This window comes from Pinus tabuliformis, chromosome 1_2 (genome assembly GCF_031772625.1).
Source record: "Pinus tabuliformis cultivar Carrire ecotype Pingquan chromosome 1_2, CPIR1, whole genome shotgun sequence".
NCBI classification, from domain to species: domain Eukaryota; kingdom Viridiplantae; phylum Streptophyta; class Pinopsida; order Pinales; family Pinaceae; genus Pinus; species Pinus tabuliformis.
Window position 1 is genome coordinate 45,487,184 of NC_142298.1, and position 9,100 is coordinate 45,496,283.

Sequence of the window (9,100 nt, forward strand, 5' to 3'; positions counted from 1 at the left end):
AGAGTAGAAGGACACATGCAAAGTGTGTACCTTGGGGAAGTACTAAAAATCCACTTTCCATGATCAGGAAAATAGAGCACATGTAGTCCTTCAAAGGATCCACTCTGATGTTTGCGGACCTTTCTCGACAACCTCCACTGTCAGGCACAAGTATTTTTTCATATTTATTGATGACTATTCGTGAAAGTGTTGGATCTTCTTCATGCGGAAGAATGATGAGAATTTATCCAAGTTCTTAGAGTTCAAGGCATTGCTGGAGAAAGAAATGGGTAAGAAGGCGAAGGCTCTCAAGAGCGATAATGGAGGTGAGTACATGTCAAATGAGTTTAAAAATTTATGTGAAAAATAAGGCATTCAATGAGAGTCAACAACATTCCACAACCCACAATAGAACAGGGTGGCTAAGAGGAAGAACTGAAGCATTGTGGGAGCAGCACAGGTAATGTTACATGACCAAATCCTACCTTTGCACTTGTGGGTTGAAGCATGCAACACAACGGTCTATTTACAGAATAAGAGTCTGCATCGGATTCTTGGCATGATCACACCAGAGGAGGCTTTCTCAAGGAGGAAGCCAGATGTGTCGCACTTCAGTATATTTGGAGCCTATGTCTATTTCCATGTACCCAAAGATTCAAGGAAGAAGGTAGAGCTAAAAATAGAGTTAGAGGTATTTGTTGGTTACAAAGAAACTCCCCACAACTATCATGTGTATTTTCCATCCCTCAAAATGACAGTTGTGTGATGGGATGTCAAATTTGATGAATACAAATCCATGCAGTGCTCTTTTGAGAGGGATTTTCAAATCCCACTAGAGGAGGAGATTTTAGCTCTAAAGGAGGAGCCACAGGATGTTGTGGAGCAACCATAAGTTGAGGAGTATAGAATGGAGATATCCACTTAGGTAGAACCATCCATAGAAGGTAGTAAGGGAACTAGAGAAGTTAAGAGACTTGTGCAATATGTGAGTGAGAATGTGGGTGCTCCTTCAAATCAAAACAGGCAAAGAAGGTCACCAAATCGGTACACTGGCTACATGGATCTAATGATTGAGATAGTAGAGACTGAGCCATCCTATTTCTAGGAAGCAGTAGAACAACCAGTATGGGTTGATGCAATGGTGGAGGAGTAGGAATCCATTATGAATAATAGTGTTTGGGAAGTTGTCCCAAGACCAACAGACAAATCAGTTGTGGGTTCGACATGGATCTTCAAGGTGAAGTAGGAAACATACGGATGCATAGAAAATTACAAGGCCAGATTTGTGGCAAGGGGTACTCTTTGGTGGAGAGGATTAACTATGAGGAGACCTTTCCTCCTATAGCAAGGTACTCATCCATCAGACCAAACCTTGCTTTGACTACATAAATGGGGTGGAAGATCCACCAGATGGATGTGAAAACTACATTCTTGAATGGAGTTATTGAGGAGGTATATATAGAGAAACTAGAAGGCTTCGAGACTTTTGATTGAGAGTATCATGTGTGCCAAATCAAGTGATTGTTGTATGGTCTCAAGCAAGCACCCCGTGCTTGGTACACCTGGATCGATAGCTATCTCACTGGTTTAGGCTTCACCAAAAGTGAAGCAGATGCAAACCTCTATCATATTTTGGTAGAAGGTAAATTGCTTATTATTGGTTTATATGTTGATGACTTGATCCTCACTAATGATGAGAAACTGATCATATCTTGCAAGGAGGACCTTGCAACAGAGTTTAAGATGAAGGCCGTGGGTCTCATGCACTACTTCCTTTGATTGGAAGTATGGCAAGGTGATGGGGAACTATTTTTATCTCAGGGAAAGTATGCCAATGAGATACTTCAAAGGTTGCACATGGACATGTGCAGACCCATGGAGACTCCTCTAGCAACCAGCTAGAGGAAAGAGGATGCCACTTCAGGTGAGGAAGTGGATGCATATGTCTACAGACAATTGGTGGGTTCACTCATGTATTTTGTGAACGCACGACAATACATGTGTTATGCAGTCAACCAAATTAGCCAAGCTATGGTTAGGATAACCAAACTATTTTGCAGGGAAACAAAGAATGTTCTACAATACCTCAGAGGCACTACTCAGTTTGGACTTTGATACAGACAGACAAAGGGAGTGAAGTTGTGTGGCTTCACCAATGCAAATTTGGTGGGATGTCCATCAGATTAGAAGAGTACATCAAGTGGATTTTTCAGTGTTGGGTCCGCAATAATTTCTTCGTACAACAAGAAGCAAAGATTAGTGGCACTCAACTCAGCAGAAGTAGAATACATGGCTGCAAGTCAAGAAACATGTGAGGTGATTTGGATGAGAAAGATACTTGTTGGCTTGTTTATTCAGATGATGGATCTTACTGTGATTTATTATGATAATCAAAGTTGTATCAAACTCTCTAAAAATCTTGTTTTTCACGATCAATCCAAGCATATTAATATCTAGTATCACCATCTACGGGATTATGTGTAGAGGCAGATTATGTTATTGCAGTACATTCTGATAGAGGAACAAGATTATGATATTTTGACAATGGCTTTGTCAAGAGGCAAATTCGAGTTCTGTGGTTGATAATCCCTTTCTTGCAGAGAGGGAGTGTTGAAAATTCAGCAAGGAAATTTAGTTTTTACTTTTGCTTGGTCAAACTAGATTAAAATTCAAATTTCCACATTAGCAAACGACTTGGATGATGTTAACTTGTGTGACATGGATTTTGTCATTCAGTTTAATCAGTAAATTCGAGTCGAAGGAGTTAGAGTTTAGTTCTGCATGATTGATTGCTAATTTGTAGCAATCTATTTTAGTCAATTCGAGTTATTGTCAGTTTAGTTAGTTCTAACTATTGTAAGAACCAATGGAGGTCAAGTTGTGGAAGTGGAACTTCAACCACACTCGATGATCAACCAATTAACTGATCAATCAACCCAAAATAATTGTTGCATTCAGAGAATTTGAGTTACCCAGTTTATACGGATATTCCAAGGTGTTGTGGCCACCAACAACCCCCCCTCCTTATTTAGTATTAGCAATAACACTAGGTAAGTGGGGACCCTTAGTAAAAAATTCAAAAAATTCAATTAAAACTCATGTATTATACTCCTTAAGAAAATATCGCATCGCGCGAAGAAGATAAGACATTTCCTTGTGAGTAGAATGACAAACCGTGAGAGTGCGACGCGAAATCCATCGCATCGCATGCATTAAGAAACGCTCACAAACGAAAACTTTAAGAAATCGCCGATGGCCGATATGCGACATCGCATATCGCAACATCACAAAAACAACACATAACTATTTAACGAATTGTAAAATCTGCGACCTTGCGATAACGCGATGCTGCGATCGGCGATCTTGCGATCGCGCGAAACAGCAATCTGCGATTCTGCGATAAACGTGATCGGTTAACCCTGCGATAACACATCTTGATAAAAATGCGATAACGCGATAACGCGATGATGCGATGCTACGATGCGAATCGCAGAGATCGTCCATCGCAGATTTTCCCCGGCTCAACATTCAAGAAAAATTGAATACGCGCGTTAATGAAAATTAATGAATGTACGCCAAGTGTTAATGAAAGACAGTTTTGTGTTTTTTCGAAGAGTTAGTTCATGTCAGGTGGCATGTTTTGGTACATCCGTAGAGCTCAAAGCTTTCTTGTCAATTTTTATTATCATTACTCTCTCCTTATGTGTGAACTGCAGGAATGAAAAACAGAAACAATATGAAGCAATGTGCAGGGAGCGATTAAGGAAAAAGGATAAAGCTCCAATGCTCGGAAGCAGAGAAGAAATGCCCTCATGAACGGATACCGCATGCAACAGAGCCGCAAATTCCAGAGCGCTGCTGAGCTATCCATTACAGATCTATCAGTCAGAGCCATGGTTCAATGAGTAGTTGAACAATGCTGATATCAACAGGCGATTTAACGCTCAAGGTTAGAAGCTCACGAAAAGCAATATGTTTGCAATATTTTAAAGCTTATACCCGGTGAAGGAAAGGCGCTAAAGGCGAAAAACGCACCAGAAAGGCCCGGATCAAAGAACGGAGGCAGTTTTCGATGCGCGATTAGCGCCTAGCGCTAATCGCTGAGAAAATTGCTCAAAAAGCAAAGTCCCTAACTGCTTAGTCACTCGTAAGCCCAGAAACGAAAGAAAGCAAAGGCAGAGGCAATTTGAGGGTTAACCAAGTGGAATTTGGGTTATTACTAAGCATACACAGTAAATCCACATAGCCAGAGATGATCCTCGGGTATATCTGCTATTTCGCTGGAAAAAATGGTGTGAGCGCTTGCCATTTCTGTTTGCTTAGCTCAACCAAAAGCAGAAGACAGTCAGCCGACTCTACCCAGGCAAATATTGAATGCTTGCAACATTAAGGAGCAAATGCAGAAATAGTTAGATATTAGATTTAATTTTTAGAAATAATTTTGCTTAGAAAAAGGGCGGTCATTTAAACCGTATCCTGAATATGTGTAATTAAGTTATTTAGTTAGTAGTATTTAAACCCTTCTCATGCATTTAGAGAAGGGTCCAGAAATTTATCAAAAACTTGTCCTCAGAACATGCACTTTTGCACCCTCAGAGGAGGTTTTGGTGAATGAATGGATCAAGATTTGTTGATGTTTGCATTTGATATCTGCTACTGATGTGGCACTTCTGTACTCTTAGTAGATGTTAGAGCAAGAAGAAATAAATCATTGTTGCTTGAAGCTTATGAGTAGGACCAGTCATAAATGGTACTTTTATCTCTTGACCATTTCTGCTTATATGTTAAAGTGATATACAGTTTTTAGTTGTTTATATGTTATTGCATGAATGCTTGAGTTACCATTTGGCACTTTTGTACGGTGGTAGCTATTTATTTATGTTTAATGTATGAATAGCTTATTATGCGATATGTTGTTCATAACTGTTTTGCCTAACCTTTTATGCGAAATAGTTCATCTTAATTGATTTCCTTTCTTATAATCGCTGAATGATCTTTATTACCAGTTGTTATATGAAATCTCTTTAGATCGCATAATAGAAGAGTTACATCCTGGGTTAGCATAGATTAGATGTGATGTTTTTATTAGATTACCATAGTATAGAATTAGATTAAAGTTTGAATTAGAATAGCGTAGATAGTTACTGTTAGATCAGCAACATCCAATTCTACACACACACACCCATAGATTGGGAAACTGGTCCCATTATCCCCAGTCGGACCCGCTATACCAAACGGATAAGGAGCTGCCAACCAAGGTCCGGACCGGGCGGGTATCCCCCTTGTTGTCGACCCGATTTTCGGGGCTTCAACACAAGGCAATGCACTATCAGTTGTAGCATATTCCAATGTGTACAAGTGGTGCATGTAGTCAAAGGAATACCTAAGGAAATTGCGCAATTCCATGGTGTGAAATTTCTAAAAAATAGGGGCAATTTCCTAAAGGAACAACACAAGGAAATAAGAGCTTGGAGGGCTTGAAAATTGGCTAAGTGTTGGTGAGATTCAACTAGTCAGGAAGAGGGATAGACTATACACTTGTAGGGTGTGCTCAAGCTTGAGCAAGCATATGTGTTTCTTCTCTATTCTCTGATTAATGAAATATAGATAGTAAGGGGTTTTGAGCAGTTGCTTTCCCCTAGATAAATCTTTGTGCATGTGTGATGTTTTCTTTAGCATGTCTATGATTCTTGTTCTAGATGGTGAATTAACTTCCGCAAATTAGTATAGTAGCTTCAAGTTTTGTGATTTAGCAAATTTCATGATAAATATTGAATCTACACATTAATTTCTACAAGAGATGTGATTTTTCTTGAATCTTAGAAGACTGACAATACTTTTGAGCAGCAACTTGATCATGTGGATAGATTGAGTCATGCAATTTTTTTTCATGAATTTGATAATGAGATTCCACATCTTTAAGGGGGGTCCCTATCTTGGTTCAATCTATGTAATCTCCTTTTGAAGCGCTTTCTCCCACCCATGAAGTTCCAACCACTTCTTCATATTAGGAAGACCCTTTGAGTGATGTGATTGAGAGGATTGGAAGGTTAAATATTGATGTAGCCTCATCTCAATCAATAGATAAAGTTGGACCATCTCAGAAAGGTCCTCCAAAATGTCTCATTAAAACACTTGAAAGTGTTCATCTTGATGAGGTTGGAAAGACACAAACAAGAAGTTCCACCAAACAAAATAGAGGTGATGTAGATGATTCTGATTCAATTGAGGATATGGAAGTTTCTTATGATTTTGAATTCAATTTGTCTACTAATTTTTAACCAAATTCCTTTAAATAAGTTGCCTCTCATGATGAATGGAAAGAAGAAATCTAGAAAGAGTATGCTTCTCTTATAAAGAATGGAACATGGAAGCTAATGGACCCTCCATCTGGAACCAAACCACTTGGTTGCAAGTGGTTGTTCAAGAAAAAGTATAAATTAGATTTCTCACTTGACATCCACAAAGAAAGGCTCATGGAGAAAGAATTTTCATAGAAAGAAAGGGTTTATTATGAGGAGACCTTTTCCCCCACAACAAAATGGACCACCATCCATACTCTCTTTGCCTTTGAATCTCAGAATGGATGGAAAGTTCGTCAAATGGATGTAAGTACTACTTTCTTGAATGGAGACTTGAAAGAAAATGTTTTTATGTCTCATCCAAAAGGTTTTGTTGTGAAGGGACAAGAACAAAAATATGAAAACTCATCAAATTGTTGTATGGCCTAAAACTAGCACCATGAGCATGGTATGAAAAATTTGCTGAGCATCTTCTGAAATTAAATTTCAAACACTATATCTTGGTGCTGCAACTTTATTTGTCAACAAAGTTGGAAAAAATGTTGTATATCTTGTGGTATATGTAGACGATCTATTGATAACATAGAACAATCAAAATTGTATTTCATCCGTAAAGAAAGGATTTAAGAAAGGATTTGAGGTGACAAATTTGGGACACCTTCATTACTATTTTAGCATTAAAGTGACCCAACATTGGAGTTATATTTTCCTCTCTCAAAAGAAGTACATTGGAGAATTGTTGAACAAGTTTGGCATGGATGAATGCAATACTTTGTGTACTCCAATGAAACAAAATTTGAAGCTCACATCTAAATAAGGAAATGAATTTGAAGATGAAAATTAGTATATAAAACTTGTGGGTAGTCTTATCTACCTAACCACTACCAAACCAAATTCCTTTCTAGGATTATGAAAAAGCCTTGTGAGGGACATTGGTCTGCTGCAACAAGAGTTATAAAGTACTTGAAAGGAACTTAAGACTTTTCTCTCATATATTCACAGGTGGATGACTTCAACTTGATTGCATATTCTGATTCGGGCTTTGATGGAGATAACGAAAATGAAGTGTCTACTTCAAGCTATATTATGAGTCTTGGATTAGGTGCTATCTCCTGGAGGTGACACAAATAGTTAGTTCTAGAAGATTCCAAAACATAGGTATAATATGTGGCAATTGTAGAAGCAACCAAGGAAATTTTGTGGCTCGATAAATTTCCTGAAGATTTGCAGGAGAAACAAATAAATTATACTCCTCTTTTGATTGACAATACTTTTGCAATCACAAATTCCATAATTGAACCAAACATATCGACACAAAGTATCACTTGATTTGACATCATGTAGAGGCCAAGACTATTCACCTACGACATTGTTCCATAAATGAGAAAATTTCAGACATATTCACCACACCACTTGGAAGAGAAAAGTTTGAAAGATTCAAAATGATGCTTGGACTCACAAACACCCCTTTAGATTAAGTGGGGTAATGTTAGACACCCAATCCTCAAGGATTGGGAGAAATATATAAATAAATAAAATAAGATAATCTAAACAAACCTTGGATTGGAATCACAAAGGTCACCACTTTGTGATATATGTTCAGATTAATAAAATTTAGATTGATAGTCCAATGTTTGATTCCTTAGTTTGACAGAAAATTTTGTAAACCATATCATTGTAGTAGAGTGAGATTTGTTTTGTTATTTCTATATGTGTGTGTGTGTAGCATGGAAAAAAGTGTAATAGAGACTTATCCTTAACATTATTTTATAAGTGAAATTTATGATTGTGATCGGTGAATGGTACATATTTGATGATTAATAGTGATGAACAAATGATTGATGTTAGACTATTAAAGTGAATTTACTTTTTAATATAGATGGATGATTGATGGATTTTGTACCCTATTGATGTTGAAATATGGTTTTTTGGATGTATAATTTTGGGTGTACATTATGAAATTGGTTGTGAATGGTTGAATTTCAAGTTATTGATGATTTTATTTGATTTCCAAGTTTATGGATAACTTATTATAAATTGTATTTATTGGGATGATCATTAAAATAATGTCATGTAGATAATCTAACTATTAATTGTTGCATTGACTAATAAAGGTTTGATTGCTTGTGTTCTTTGATTGCTTTGAATGTTGGATCTTAGATTGAAAGTCATTAGTAATATGATGTTGGTTCACTGAATGTGTGAACTTGAATGGATATTGATTGTTGATGTTTCCTGTGAAAGATTTGGTAAGCATATTATCTTGGATTGATATTGATTGTTGATAATAGAATTGCATGTGTCTACTGAAGTAATTGTTGATGTTACAATTTGAAGGATTAAGTGAATATAGGATCTCATATTGATATTGATTAAGTAATTGTTGATGTTACAATTTGAAGTAACATGTGAATATAGGAGCTCATATTGATAATGATTATTGATAATAGCAGTTGTATGTTTTGGTTGAATTGAAATTGATATGAGGATATTGACATTTCGATGATTTGGTGAATGTGGAATGTTAGATGGATATTGGTTGGTGTATTGGCATTTGCATGCTTTCCTCAATGTAGAATCTCAAATTATTGATATTGAATGTTGTGTTCACATTTGTATGGTTTGGTGAATGTATGAAATTAGAGTTTTATTTTGGAAATACATTAATGCTTGTTAAGTGAGAGATGATTTGTAATAAGGATATTGGGTGAATAATTGTTATTTTATTGATATTAATTTTTAAATAGTCTTATAGTATCTTGATGGAATAAGAGTAACACTTGATTTCTCTAATGAACGTTTGACACTTATTTTTGTAT